Source organism: Rhynchophorus ferrugineus, unplaced genomic scaffold (genome assembly GCF_030347505.1).
Source record: "Rhynchophorus ferrugineus isolate W39M unplaced genomic scaffold, kcgeb_rfMv2 rfM12, whole genome shotgun sequence".
NCBI lineage: Eukaryota > Metazoa > Arthropoda > Insecta > Coleoptera > Curculionidae > Rhynchophorus > Rhynchophorus ferrugineus.
In genome coordinates this window covers 492,389-508,681 of record NW_027472591.1, presented here as the reverse complement: position 1 = coordinate 508,681, position 16,293 = coordinate 492,389, and the positions used below count along the sequence as shown (strand labels likewise).

Here is a 16,293-nt window from a genome sequence, read left to right as displayed (position 1 = left end):
AAGTTTATCTCGGAGTATTTTCTCTCTAAAGGAAAACTATATTAAAGCTTCAACGAAGATTCGGTATTCGATTGTTCATTATCATTTACATTTAATATGAAATCTTATCTTAAACTTTACCTATCTTTTTATATTACGATCGTCTATTATAATGCAGTATATTTGTTACTTTGCAAGTAAATCTTAGAATAATGGAGCAAATACTTTATAAAATTTAGCATCATCTTAGTTCATATTCGAATAATAAATTTCTTTTTTTAAAGGTAGTAAAATTGTGGCTCTGAAAAGAACGGTTGTTTTCTTTAGTTGAATAGATACGTTGTTCTGTTTTAATTGGTCAGCATATATAATACTTTATTTAACCGCAAAATCCACATAGAGTTCGTCCTTGGCGTTTGAGGGCGTATATTACATCCATTGCGATAACGGTTTTCCTTTTGGCGTGTTCGGTATATGTAACGGCATCTCTGATGACGTTTTATAAAAACACTTTTAAAACACCTCTGGTCTCTTCGTAAATCAGACCAGATATACGTTTTACGCTGCCTCGTCTAGCCAATCTTCTGATGGCGGGTTTCGTAATACCTTGGATATTATCAGGAAGCACTTTACGATGCCGCCTAGCGCCTCCTTTTCCCAAACCTTTACCACCTTTACCTATGCCCGTCATGATTTATTCAATTCAGTATTAAAAAAAATCAAATTTATAATCGAATTTTACGGCGTACACCTGGAATACTACAGATAACTATTTAATTTTCTAACCCTACCATGGGTTTTGTTGAGTTCGATTCGGGCCCCGCCCACAGATGCTAGCCGGACCAATCAGAATATCTGCACACATTATAAAAAGGGAGATTTCTTTGACACCTTCAATCAGTTTCATAAAGTCCGTTGGCGGTTGTTGTTGTAATTCTTCCTACATGTTTGAAGTCACACCCGTTTAGACGATGGCCCGTACAAAGCAAACTGCTGGAAAATCAACCGGAGGTAAGGCTCCCGGAAAACATATCACGTATCACATATCAGTTTATATCACGATAAGAAAGTAGTATCACATATACTGTTATTATGCTACCGTAAAGGAATGAATATATAAAATAAATTATTTTTTCTGGGTATTTTAACATTTTTATGAACGATTACTATATTTTAATTTACTTGACATCGTATATATCCTTTCTTCTTAACAGTAGTTTATTATTATTTTTTTCTTTTTTAAACATTTTGGGGCTCCGAAAAGAGCCGTTTTCCCCACTTCATATTATTATGATCATCAGAACTGGTATATTTAGTGACAGCTTCGGTACCTTCACTAACGGCGTGCTTAGCCAATTCACTGGGTAGCAATAACCTAACGGCGGTTTGGATTTCTCTGCTCGTGATGGTCGATTTTTTATTGAAATGGGCGAGGCGCGACGTTTCGGCGGCTATCCTTTTGAATATATCGTGCACGAAAGAATTCATAATCGACATGGCCTTGCTGGAAATAGCCGTATCGGGATGAACGTGCTTTAAAACTTTGTATATGTAAATCGCATAGCTTTCCTTCCTCATGCACTTCTTTTTCTTCTCGCTCTTAGAGATATTTTTCTGGACTTTTCCGGCTCTCTTGGCCGCCTCACCGCTTGTCTTTGGTGGCATTTCGAAATAAAAATCACTACGTCTCACGTACCTCAAAGAATTCTTATCTAAAAAAAATGATTTTTATTCTAGAAATTATAACATTCCCAGGAACACTTTTAAGCCCCGCCCACATCCCGAGTTAGAGTCTGGTTGGTCGCGTATAACATATCGAGTTTCGCTCGCGAACAAAATTCGAGGCTGATCTGTAAGAAATTTCCAGTATCGTTTTTGATTTAAAGGTGAGCAGTACCTAACAACGGCCGAGATTAACATATTCGGAGGTGGTAAAGGTGGAAAAGTGAAGGGAAAGGCGAAGTCTCGTTCCAATCGCGCAGGATTACAATTTCCTGTCGGTCGTATTCACCGACTTCTAAGGAAAGTAAATTACCCTAACGCGAAGGGGCCGGTGCTCCCGTCTACTTAGCTGCCGTAATGGAGTATTTGGCGGCCGAAGTTCTCGAGTTGGCAGGTAACGCTGCTAGAGACAACAAGAAAACAAGGATTATCCCTAGACATTTACAATTGGCCATCAGAAATGACGAAGAACTGAACATACTCCTCTCCGGTGTTACCATAGCCCTGGGCGGCGTTCTACCAAACATCCAGGCCGTATTGTTACCGAAAGAAGCAGATAGTAAAACCAAATAAGTTACATGAGCCTTAGGGCTTTTGTGTCGTACAAAATCCTTTTAATTATCGGTCATTTTCAGGACCACCAAGATAATAAAACAAAAAAAGAAATTTAATATTAAAACTCATATTATAACGAGAAATTTAATATTATATATATATATAAAGATTGTTTTATGGGTGTGAAAGATTTTTCTAGCGGTTCTCCTTTAGTAAAATCAACCGTATTATGACATCGCGCCTTGTATATAATCTATGTAATTAAAGATGAATTAGTGGGTCGGTCGATTAAGTAAGTATAGAGTTTTGGAATCCAAACCTTCAAATAATTAGGGCCAAACGGCCATCATCGGTATCTCTTCTGTTGATCTCTCGATATTACCCGTTTTATATTTGCCACGTTTACGATACGGAATAACAGCATTAATGCTGTGAATTGTACTTAAATTATTATTTTATATAAAACTATGATGATTGAAATAATTATAAGGTTATACTTAAATCGTAATAGAGCTTCAATTTTTTAAATATTGACAAATTTGTGGTTCTGAAAAGAACCGTTGTTTAATTTGTGTAAAATTAATTTTGAGTGTCACGTTTCACGTTAGTTCGCGAATAAACTATGTGGCTTAACCTCCAATCCCGTACAATGTACGTCCTTGGCGTTTCAAGGTGTATACTACAACCATTGCGGTAAAGGTTTTCCTTTTGGCGTGTTCGGTATATGTAACGGTATCTCTGATGACGTCTTCCAAAGACACTTTTATAATACCCCTGGTCTCTTCGTAAATCAAACCAGGTATACGTTTTACGCCGCCTCATCTACCCAATCTTCTGATGGCGGGCTTCGTAATACCTTGGATATTATAACGAAGCACTTTACGATGCCGCTTGACTCCTCCTTTCCCAAACCTTTACCACCTTTACCTCCGCCGGTCATATTTTATCGAACCTAATACAAAAAAAATTAAATGATCTCGAATAAGTATCACGCCCACAACACGAGTGCTACGGACAACTGTTGTCGATTTCTTTCAATCAGCCCGGTTTTGTAGACTTGGGATTGAGTTCCGCTCATTAGCACAAAACGGACCAATCAGATTAGATAACACGTTATAAAAAGGACTCTCTGATTTTATGACCAAATCAGTTCGAAAGGGGTCGCCGTCGTTTGCGTTTGATACTTATTCTCATTATCTCTGATTTAAAAATATGGCTCGTACCAAGCAAACTGCGCGAAGATCAACAGGAGGTAAAGCTCATAGGAAACAAGCGGCAAGGAAAAGCGCTCCAGCTACCGGTGGCGTTAAAAAACCACATCGCTACCGACCCGTGACGGTCGCTTTGCGGGAGATTCGTCGTTATCAAAAGAGCACCGAATTATTGATTAGGAAATTACCTTCAAAACGATTGGTTCCCGAAATCGCTCAAGACTTCAAGACCGATTTACGTTTTCAAAATTCGGCTGTGATGGCTTTACAAGAGGCCAGCGAAGCTTATGTAGTCGGACTTTTTGAGGATACTAATTAATCTGCGATACATGCAAAGCGAGTAACCATCATGTCCAAGGATATTCAGCTAGCCAGACGTATAGAGGCGAACGTGCCTAAACTATTTTCTATCATTTATAATACACTAATTATATTCGTATTTTGCGACAGAAAAAAAACGGTTCTTTTCAGAACCACCTAAATTTAATTATAGAAAAAGAAAATATTTCAATTAATATTCTTTTATCCATATTTAAATAAACACTACACTCAATGTGTTACAAATTTTTATCTCAGAATTATATTCGACTACATGTTAGTAATTAATAACAGTCGGTGTTGTTATACGCATTGTTTTTAAAAACTAAAGAAAAAATAATGTAATGACTAATAACCAAAGAATAACAATATACTGCTGATAACAAAATTTTTATTTCAATATTGGATACTACAATATACTGGAATTTTTTAAAGATTATTTCTTTTTTTATTTATCTAAATTGTGGCTCTGAAAATAACCGTTTTCTCCTTTATGATATTCAAGGCTTATGGTTTACTTAGAACTGGTATATTTAGTGACGGCTTTGGTACCTTCACTAACGGCGTGCTTAGCCAATTCATCGGGCAGCAATAATCGGACGGCAGTTTGGATTTCTCTGCTTGTGATTGTAGATCCTTTATTGTAATGAGCCAGACGGGACGCTTCGGCGGCTATCTTTTCGAATATATCGTTCACGAAATAATTCATGATCGACATGGCCTTGTTGGAGATACCTGTATCGGGATGAACTTGCTTTAAAATTTTGTAAATGTAGATCGCGTAGCTTTCCTTCCTCTTGCGTTTATTTTTCTTATCACTTTTGGAGATATTTTTCTGAGCCTTACCGGCCTTTTTGGCCGCTTTACCGCTTGTTTTCGGAGGCATTTGGAAATAAATATTACGATATTAAATGATCCACGAAAAGTAATAGACTAAAATAAATTTCAGGAAACCCTAGAATTTATACGCCACTTAAATACACTCCTAAGCCCCGCCTATTATCTGAGTTAGCCTCTCATTGGTAGCGTACGAGATCATGCGTTCGGCTTACGAATAAAATTCGTTGCTAGTATGTTGGCGGTTTTAATACCGATTTTAACTCTAAGGGGAGCAAGTTCTAAAAGCAATCGATAGTGAAATGTCCGGACGTGGTAAAGGCGGAAAAGTGAAGGGTCTCCCTCTATCCCCGAAGGATCGTCGTCTGGTATACAATACGCAGGATCTTTAAACGTGAGGCGTATTTGCGGAACGTCTTCTATCACCGATGGTTCGTTATCCGGTATACAATAGGCAGAACCTTTAAAGGTGGTGCGTAATTGCGGCACGCCCTCTACCCCTGATGTGTCGTCATCCGATTGACAATTGGTAAAATAGTTAAACGTGGGGTATATTTGCGACACGCACTCTATCCAAGAAGAGTCGTCATCTGTTATACAATAGGGCGAACAATTAAATGGGTCGTCATCCGGTATATAATAGGCAGAACGTTTAAATGTGGGGCGTAATTGCGGCACGTCCTCTAGCTCACATGGGCCGTAATACGGTATATAATAGGTAAAACTTTTAAACGTGGGGCGTATTGCAGGTACGCATTCCAACACGGAAGGGTCGTCATGCGGTATGCAATAGGCCAAACAGTTAAACGTGGGGCATATTTACGACACGCACTCTATTCCTGAAGGGTCATCACCCGTTATACAATAGGCCGAACTGTTAAACGTGGGACGTATTTGCAACACGTCCTCGATCCCCGAAGTGTCGTCATCCGGTATACAATAGGCAGAACTTTTAAACGTAGGGCGTAATTGCAGCTCGTCCTCAATCGCCGATGAGTCGTCATCCGGGATACAATAGGCAGAACATTTAAACGTGGGGCGTATTTGGGTCACGCCCTCGGTTCCTAAAGTGTCGTCATCCGGTATAAAATAGGTAGGTAAAATAGGTAAAGTTTTGAACGTGGGGCGTAATTGCGACACGTTCTCTATCACCGATGAGTCGCCATCCGGTATAAAATAGGCAAAACCTTTAAAGGTGGTGCGTAATTGCGGCACTACCTCAATCACCGATGGGTCGTCATCCGGTAGACAATAGGTAAAATAGTTAAGCGTGGGGCATATTTGCGACACGAACTATATTCCCGATGTGTCGTCATCCGGTAGTCAATAGGTAAAATAGTTACGCGTGGCGCATATTTGCGACACGAACGCTTTCCCCGATGTGTCGTCATCCGGTAGACAATAGGTAAAATAGTTAAGCGTGGGGCATATTTGCGGCACAAACGCTATCCCCGAAGAGTCGTCATCTGGTATACAATAGGGCGAACATTTAGACGTGGTGTGTATTTGCGACACGTCCTCGGTCCCCGAAGTGTTGTCATCCGGTATACAATTGGCAGAGATTTCAAACGTGGCTCACAATTGCGGCACGCTCTCTATCATCCATGGGTCGTCATAAGGTATAAAATATGCAGAAATTTTAAACGTGGGGCGTATTGGCAGCACTCATTCTAACCCCGAAGGGTCGTCATCCGGTATACAATAGGCAGAACTTTTAAACATGGGGCGTAATTGCGGCAGGTCCTCTCTCCTCGATGTGCCGTCATCCGGTTTACATTAGGCCAAACAGTTAAACGTGAGGCATATTTGCGACACGCACTCTATCCCAGGAAGGTCGTCATCTGGTGTACAATAGGACAAACACTTAAACGTGGGGCATATTTGCCTCACGCACTCTATCCCCGTAGGGTCGTCATCCGGTATAAAATAGGCAGAACTTTTACTGTATTGGCAGCACGCATTCTATACCAGAAAGGTCGTCATCCGTTATACAATAGGCCGAACCGTTAAACGGGCGTATTTGCGGCACGTCCTCTGCCATCGAAAAGTATACAATAGGCCGAACATTTAAACATGGGGCTTATTTGCGGCACGCACTCTACAATCGAAAGGTCCCCATCTGGTATACAATGGGTAAAATAGTTAAACGTGGGGCATATTTGCGACACGTCCTCTATTCCCGAAGTTTGCTCATCCGGTATACAAAAGGTAGAACCTTCAAACGGAGTGCGTATTTGCGTCACGTCCTCTGTCCCCGAAGTGATGTCATCGGGTACACAATAAGCAGAAATTTTAAACGTGGGGCGTGATTGCAGCACGTCCTCTATCACCGATGGGTCGTCATCCGGTATATAATAGGCAGAACTTTTAAGCGTGGGGCAAATTGGCAGCACGCATTCTATACCCGAAGGGCCGTCATCCGGTATACGCCGAACCGTTAAACGTAGGTATTATTTGCGGCACGTCCTCTATCCCTGAAGTGTCATAATCCGGTATACAACAGATCAAGCCGTTAAACGTGGGGCGCATTTGCGACATGCACTCCAATCCGAAATGTCGTTATCCGGTATACAATGGGCGGAACCTTTAAATGTGAGGCATATTTGCGGCACGCCCTCTATCATCGACAAGCCGTCATCCGGTATACAATAGGCAGAACCGTTAAACGGCCGTATTTGCGGCAAGCACTCTATACTAGAAGGATCGTTATCCGGTTTAAAATAGGTCGAACAGGAAAACGAGGGGCACATTTGCGACACGCACTCTATCCCCGAAGTGTCGTCATCCGATATACAATAGGCCGAACATTTATACGTAGAGCGTATTTGCGGCTCGTCCTCTATTACCGATGAGTCGTCATCCGGTATAAAATAGGTAGAATTTTGAACGTGGTGCGTAATTGCGGCTCGTCCTCTATCACCGATGAGTCGCCATCCAGTATACAATAGGCAGAACATTTAAACGTGGGGCGTATTTGCGGCTCGTCCTCTATTACCGATGAGTCGTCATCCGGTATACAATAAGCAGAATCTTTAAACGTCGGGCGTATTTGGGTCACGTCCTCGGTCCCCGAAGTGTCGTCATCTGGTATAAAATAGGTAGAATTTTGAACGTGGGGCGTAATAGCGGCACGTCCTCTATCGCCGATGGGCCGTCATCCCTTACACAATTGGCCGAACCTTTAAACGTGGGGCATATTTGCGGCACGTCCTCTATCACCAAAGGGTCGTCATCCCTTACACAATTGGCCGAACCCTTAAACGTGGGGCGTATTTGTGGCACGTCCTCTATCCCTGAAGGGTCGTCATTCGTTATACAATAGGGTGAACAGTTAAATGTGGGGTGTATTTGCGTCACATCCCCGACTCCCGAAGTGTCATCATCTGGTATACAATAATCAGAACCTTTAAACGTGGGGCAAATTTTCGTCACGTCCTTTATTACAGACGGTCGTCATCTGGCATACAATAGACAGATCGCTTAAACATTGGGCGTAATTGCGTCACGCCCTCGATCCGTATACAATAGACAGAGACTTTAAACGTGGGGCGTATTTGCGGCACTAACTCTATCCCCAAAGGGTCGTCTTCCGGTATACATTAGGCCAAATAGTTAAACGTAGGGGCATATTGGCGACACGCATTCTATCCCCTAAGAGTCGTCATCTGTTATACAATAGGCTGAACCGTTAAACTTGGGGCATATTTGCGTCACGCCCTCGATCCGCGAAGTGTCGTCATCTGGAAAACAATAGACCGAACCATTTAACGTGGGGCGTATTTGTGGCACGTCCTCTATCCCTGAAGAGTCGTCATCCGTTATACAATAGGGAGAACAGTTAAACGTGGGGCGCATTTGCGACACACGCTCTATCACCGAAATGTCGTCATCTGGTATACAATAGACCGAATCGTTAAGTATGGTTAGTATTTGCGACTCGCACTCTATCCCTGAAGAATCGTCATCTGGTTTAAAATAGGTAAAATAGTTTAACGTGGTGTATATTTGCGACACGTACCCTATCCTCGAAGAATCGTCATCTGGTATACAATAGGGCAAACAGTTAAACTTGGGGCGTATTTGCTGCACGTCCTCTATCCCTGGAGGGTCGTCATGAGGTATACAATAGGTATAACCTTTAAAAGAGGGGCGTAATTGTGGCACGTCTTCTATCAAAGATAGGTCGTCATCCGGTATACAATAGGCCGAATGGTTAATTTTGGGGCGTATTTGCGACACGAACTCTATCCCCGAAGAGTCGTCATCTGGTTTACATAGGTAAAATAGTTAAACGTGTGGCATATTTGCGACCCGCACTCTAGCTCCGAAGAGTCGTCATCTGGTATAAAATAGGGCGAACAATTACACATCATCCGGTATACAATAGGCAGAACGTTTAAGCGTGGGGCGTATTTTCCTTACGTCCTCGGTCCCCGAAGTGCGGTCATCCGGTATACAATAGGCAGAAGTTATAAACATGGGGGTAATTGTGGCACGTCCTCTCTCCCCGATGTACTGTCATCCGGTTAACATTAGGCCAAACAGTTAAACGTGGTTCATGTTTACTATACGTACTCTATACCCGGAGGGTCGTCATCTGATATACATTAGGCCATACAGTTAAACCTAGGGGCATATTTGCGACTCGCATTCTATCCCATAAGAATCGTCATTCGATATACAATAGGCAGAAATTCTATACGTGGGGCGTAACTGCGGCAAGTCCTCTATCACTCATGGGTCGTCCTACAGTATACAATAGGCAGAACGTTAAAACGTGAGGCGTATTGACAGCATTCATTCTAACCCAAAAGTGTCGTCATCTGGTATTCAATAGGCCGAACGTTTAAACGTGGCGCGTATTTGTGGCACGTCCCCTATCGCCGATGGGTCGTCATACCTTATACAATATGCCGAACCCTTAAACGTGGGTCGTATTTGCGGCACGCCCTCTATCAACGAATGGTCGTCATTTTATATAAAATATTCAGAAAATTTAAACGTGGGAGGTATTTTCGTCACATCCTCTATCCCCGAAGGGTCGTCATCCGGTATTCAATAGGCCAAAAAGTTAAACTTAGGGGCATATTTGCGACACGCATTCTATCCCCTAAGAATCGTCATCTGCTATACAATAGGCCGAACCGTTAAACCTGGGGCGTATTTGGGTCACCACTCTATGCTTGTAGGGTCGTCATCCGGTAGACAATAGGTAAAATAGTTAAGCGTGGGGCATATTTGCGACACGAACTATATTCCCGATGTGTCGTCATCCGGTAGTCAATAGGTAAAATAGTTACGCGTGGCGCATATTTGCGACACGAACGCTTTCCCCGATGTGTCGTCATCCGGTAGACAATAGGTAAAATAGTTAAGCGTGGGGCATATTTGCGGCACAAACGCTATCCCCGAAGAGTCGTCATCTGGTATACAATAGGGCGAACATTTAGACGTGGTGTGTATTTGCGACACGTCCTCGGTCCCCGAAGTGTTGTCATCCGGTATACAATTGGCAGAGATTTCAAACGTGGCTCACAATTGCGGCACGCTCTCTATCATCCATGGGTCGTCATAAGGTATAAAATATGCAGAAATTTTAAACGTGGGGCGTATTGGCAGCACGCATTCTAACCCCGAAGGGTCGTCATCCGGTATACAATAGGCAGAACTTTTAAACATGGGGCGTAATTGCGGCAGGTCCTCTCTCCTCGATGTGCCGTCATCCGGTTTACATTAGGCCAAACAGTTAAACGTGAGGCATATTTGCGACACGCACTCTATCCCAGGAGGGTCGTCATCTGGTGTACAATAGGACAAACACTTAAACGTGGGGCATATTTGCCTCACGCACTCTATCCCCGTAGGGTCGTCATCCGGTATAAAATAGGCAGAACTTTTACTGTATTGGCAGCACGCATTCTATACCAGAAAGGTCGTCATCCGTTATAAAATAGGCCGAGCCGTTAAACGGGCGTATTTGCGGCACGTCCTCTGCCATCGAAAAGTCGTTATCCGGAATACAATAGGCCGAACATTTAAACGTGGGGCTTATTTGCGGCACGCACTCTACAATCGAAAGGTCCCCATCTGGTATACAATGGGTAAAATAGTTAAACGTGGGGCATATTTGCGACACGTCCTCTATTCCCGAAGTTTGCTCATCCGGCATACAAAAGGTAGAACCTTCAAACGGAGTGCGTATTTGCGTCACGTCCTCTGTCCCCGAAGTGATGTCATCGGGTACACAATAAGCAGAAATTTTAAACGTGGGGCGTGATTGCAGCACGTCCTCTATCACCGATGGGTCGTCATCCGGTATATAATAGGCAGAACTTTTAAGCGTGGGGCAAATTGGCAGCACGCATTCTATACCGAAGGGCCGTCATCCGGTATACGCCGAACCGTTAAACGTAGGTATTATTTGCGGCACGTCCTCTATCCCTGAAATGTCATAATCCGGTATACAACAGATCAAGCCGTTAAACGTGGGGCGCATTTGCGACATGCACTCCAATCCGAAGTGTCGTTATCCGGTATACAATGGGCGGAACCTTTAAATGTGAGGCATATTTGCGGCACGCCCTATATCATCGAAAAGCCTTCATCCGGTATACAATAGGCAGAACCGTTAAACGGCCGTATTTGCGGCAAGCTAGCTCAATACTAGAAGGATCGTTATCCGGTTTAAAGTAGGTCGAACAGGAAAACGAGGGGCACATTTGCGACACGCACTCTATCCCCGAAGTGTCGTCATCCGATATACAATAGGCCGAACATTTATACGTAGATCGTATTTGCGGCTCGTCCTCTATTACCGATGAGTCGTCATCCGGTATAAAATAGGTAGAATTTTGAACGTGGTGCGTAATTGCGGCTCGTCCTCTATCACCGATGAGTCGCCATCCAGTATACAATAGGCAGAACATTTAAACGTGGGGCGTATTTGCGGCTCGTCCTCTATTACCGATGAGTCGTCATCCGGTATACAATAAGCAGAATCTTTAAACGTGGGGCGTATTTGGGTCACGTTCTCGGTCCCCGAAGTGTCGTCATCTGGTATAAAATAGGTAGAATATTGAACATGGGGCGTAATAGCGGCACGTCCTCTATCGCCGATGGGCCGTCACCCGGTATACAATAGGCAGAACCTTTAAACGTGGGGCATATTTGCGGCACGTCCTCTATCACCAAAGGGTCGTCATCCCTTACACAATTGGCCGAACCCTTAAACGTGGGGCGTATTTGTGGCACGTCTTCTATCCCTGAAGGGTCGTCATTCTTTATACAATAAGGCGAACAGTTAAATGTGGGGTGTATTTGCGTCACATACCCGATTCCTGAAGTGTCATCATCCGGTATACAATAATCAGAACCTTTAAACATGGGGCAAATTTTCGTCACGTCCTTTATTACAGACGGTCGTCATCTGGCATACAATAGACAGATCGCTTAAACATTGGGCGTAATTGCGTCACGCCCTCGATCCGTATACAATAGACAGAGACTTTAAACGTGGGGCGTATTTGCGGCACTAACTCTATCCCCAAAGGGTCGTCTTCCGGTATACATTAGGCCAAATAGTTAAACGTAGGGGCATATTGGCGACACGCATTCTATCCCCTAAGAGTCGTCATCTGTTATACAATAGGCTGAACCGTTAAACTTGGGGCATATTTGCGTCACGCCCTCGATCCGCGAAGTGTCGTCATCTGGAAAACAATAGACCGAACCATTTAACGTGGGGCGTATTTGTGGCACGTCCTCTATCCCTGAAGAGTCGTCATCCGTTATACAATAGGGGGAACATTTAAACGTGGCGCGTATAAGCGTCAAATCCTCTATCTCCGAACGGTCGTTATCCGGTATACAATAGGCCGAACGGTTAAACGTAAGGCGTATTTGCGTCACTAAGTCTGAACCCTAATTGTCGTCATAGGGTATAAAATAGGCATAACCTTTAAACGTGGGGCGTAACTGCAGCACGTCCTCCATCACCGATGGGTCGTCATCCGGTATACAATAGGCCGAATCGTTAAGTATGGTTAGTATTTGCGACTCGCACTCTATCCCTGAAGAATCGTCATCTGGTTTAAAATAGGTAAAATAGTTTAACGTGGTGTATATTTGCGACACGTACCCTATCCTCGAAGAATCGTCATCTGGTATACAATAGGGCAAACAGTTAAACTTGGGGCGTATTTGCTGCACGTCCTCTATCCCTGGAGGGTCGTCATGAGGTATACAATAGGTATAACCTTTAAAAGAGGGGCGTAATTGTGGCACGTCTTCTATCAAAGATAGGTCGTCATCCGGTATACAATAGGCCGAATGGTTAATTTTGGGGCGTATTTGCGACACGAACTCTATCCCCGAAGAGTCGTCATCTGGTTTACATAGGTAAAATAGTTAAACGTGTGGCATATTTGCGACCCGCACTCTAGCTCCGAAGAGTCGTCATCTGGTATAAAATAGGGCGAACAATTACACATCATCCGGTATACAATAGGCAGAACGTTTAAGCGTGGGGCGTATTTTCCTTACGTCCTCGGTCCCCGAAGTGCGGTCATCCGGTATACAATAGGCAGAAGTTATAAACATGGGGGTAATTGTGGCACGTCCTCTCTCCCCGATGTACTGTCATCCGGTTAACATTAGGCCAAACAGTTAAACGTGGTTCATGTTTACTATACGTACTCTATACCCGGAGGGTCGTCATCTGATATACATTAGGCCATACAGTTAAACCTAGGGGCATATTTGCGACTCGCATTCTATCCCATAAGAATCGTCATTCGATATACAATAGGCAGAAATTCTATACGTGGGGCGTAACTGCGGCAAGTCCTCTATCACTCATGGGTCGTCCTACAGTATACAATAGGCAGAACGTTAAAACGTGAGGCGTATTGACAGCATTCATTCTAACCCAAAAGTGTCGTCATCTGGTATTCAATAGGCCGAACGTTTAAACGTGGCGCGTATTTGTGGCACGTCCCCTATCGCCGATGGGTCGTCATACCTTATACAATATGCCGAACCCTTAAACGTGGGTCGTATTTGCGGCACGCCCTCTATCAACGAATGGTCGTCATTTTATATAAAATATTCAGAAAATTTAAACGTGGGAGGTATTTTCGTCACATCCTCTATCCCCGAAGGGTCGTCATCCGGTATTCAATAGGCCAAAAAGTTAAACTTAGGGGCATATTTGCGACACGCATTCTATCCCCTAAGAATCGTCATCTGCTATACAATAGGCCGAACCGTTAAACCTGGGGCGTATTTGGGTCACCACTCTATGCTTGTAGGGTCGTCATCCGGTATTCAATAGGCCGAATCGTTGAACGTGGGGCTTATTTGTGGCACGCTCTCTATCTCCGAACGGTCGTTATCCGGTATACAATTGGTCCAAACTTCAAACGTGGTGCGTATTTGCGTCTCGTCCTCTGTCCCCGAAGTGTCGTCATCCGGTAGAATATAGGTAAAATAGTTAAACGTGGGGCATATTTGCCACACGCACTCTATCTCCGAATGGTCGTTATCCGGTTACAATAGGCCTAATCGTTAAACTTGTGGCGTATTTGCGTCACTAACTCTATCGCCGAAGGGTTGTCATCCGGTATACAATAGGCCAAACAGTTCAACGTAGGGCCATATTTGCGACACGCATTCTATCTCCTAAGAATCGTCATCTGGTATACAACAGGGCGAACAATTAAACGTGAGGTGTATTTGCATCACGTCCTCGATTCCTGAGGTGTCGTCATCCTGTATGCCAGATTCAGAACTTTTAAACGTGGGCTTAATTGCGGCACGCCCTCTATCGCCGATGTGTCGTCATCCGGTATAAAATATGCAGAACTTTTAAATGTGGGGCATATTGGCAGCACGCATTCTAACCCCGAAGGGTCGTCATCCGGTATACAAAAGGCCGAACCGTTAAAGGTGGGGCATATTTGCAGCACGTCCTCTATCACAGGACGTTCGTCATCTGGTATATCATAGGGCGAAGAGTTAAATGTTTGGGTGTATTTGCGTCACGTCCTCGATTCTCGAAGTTTTGGCATCCGGTATACATTAGGTAGAACCTTTAAAAGTGGGGCGTAATTGCGGCTCGTCCTCTATTACCGAAGAGTCGTCTTCCGGTATACAATAGGTAGAACTTTTGAACGTGGGGCGTAATTGCGGCACGTCCTCTATCGCCGATGGGTCGTCATCCGGTGTAAAATAGGTAGAACTTTTGAACGTGGGGCGTAATGGCGGCACGTCCCCTATCGCCGATGGGTCGTCTTCCGGTATACAATAGGCAGAACCTTTAAACGTGGGGCGTGTTTGCGTTACGTCCTCGGTCCTCGAAGTGTCGTCATCCGGTGTAAAATAGGTAGAACTTTTCAACGTGGGGCGTAATGGCGGCACGTCCCCTATCGCCGATGGGTCGTCTTCCGGTATACAATAGGCAGAACCTTTAAACGTGGGGCGTGTTTGCGTCGAGTCCTCGGTCCCCAAAGTGTCGTCATCTGGTATAAAAATGACCGAACATTTAAACGTGGCACATATTTGCGGCACCACCTCTATCACCGATCGGTCGTCATGCGTTATACAATAGGGCGAACCGTTAAACGTGGGGCGTATTTACGTCACGAACTCTATCCCCGAATGGTCGTCATCCGGTACACAATAGGCAGAACCGTTAAACGAGGGGCCTATTTGCGTCACTAAATCTATACCCGAAGGGTCGTCATCCGGTATACAATAGGACAAACAGCTAAACGTATGGGCATATTTACGACACGCATTCTATCCTCTAAGAGTCGTCATCTGCTCTACAATAGGCCGAATCGTTAAAATTGGGGCGTATATGCGTCACGTCCTCGAATCTCGAAGTTTGCTCATCCGGTATATCAAATCCAGAACTTTCAAACGTGGTGCGTATTTGCATCATGTCCACTGTCTCCAAAGTGTCGTCATCCGGTAAACAATAAGCAGAAACTTTAAATGTGGGGCATATTTGCGGCACCCGCTCTATCATCGAAGGGTCGTCATCCGGTATACAATAGTCAGAACCGTTAAACGTGGGGCGTATTTGCGACACACACTCTATACCCGAACAGTCGTCATCTGGTATACAATAGGACAAACAGTTAAACGTGGGGCGTATTTACGTCACGTCCTCTGTCCCCGAAGTGTCGTCATCCGGTATACAATATGCAGAAATTTTAAACGTGGGGCGAGATTGCCGCACGTCCTCTATCACCGATGAGTCGTTATCCGGTATATAACAGGCAGAACTTTTAGACGTGTGGTGTATTGGCAGCACGCATTTTATATCCGAAGGGTCGCCATCCGGTATACGCCGAACCGTTAAGCGTAGGGCTTATTTGCGGCACGTCCTCTCTCCCTGAAGGGTCGTCATCCGGTATACAATAGGTCGAGCGGTTTAACGTGGGGCTCATTTGCGACACGCAGTCCAACCCGAAGTGTTGTCATCCATTTTACAATGGGCGGAACCTTTAAATGTGAAGCATATTTGCGGAGCGCCTTCTATCATAGAAAACTCGTCATCCGGTATACAACAGGCAGAACCGTTAAACGGGCGTATTTGCGGCACGCACCCTATCCTATAAGGATCGTCATCCGATTTACAATAGGTCCAACCGTTAAACGTGGGGCG

General features: G+C 44.1%; 2 pseudogenes; both read right to left on the bottom strand.

Moving 5' to 3' along the window:
- Positions 1 to 358: 358 nt before the first annotated feature.
- LOC143205523 (histone H4-like) lies at positions 359 to 708 on the bottom strand (annotated as a pseudogene).
- A 2,177-nt stretch (positions 709 to 2,885) lies between these two features.
- Positions 2,886 to 3,196, bottom strand: LOC143205525 (histone H4-like; annotated as a pseudogene).
- Between the last annotated feature and the right edge of the window lie 13,097 nt (positions 3,197 to 16,293).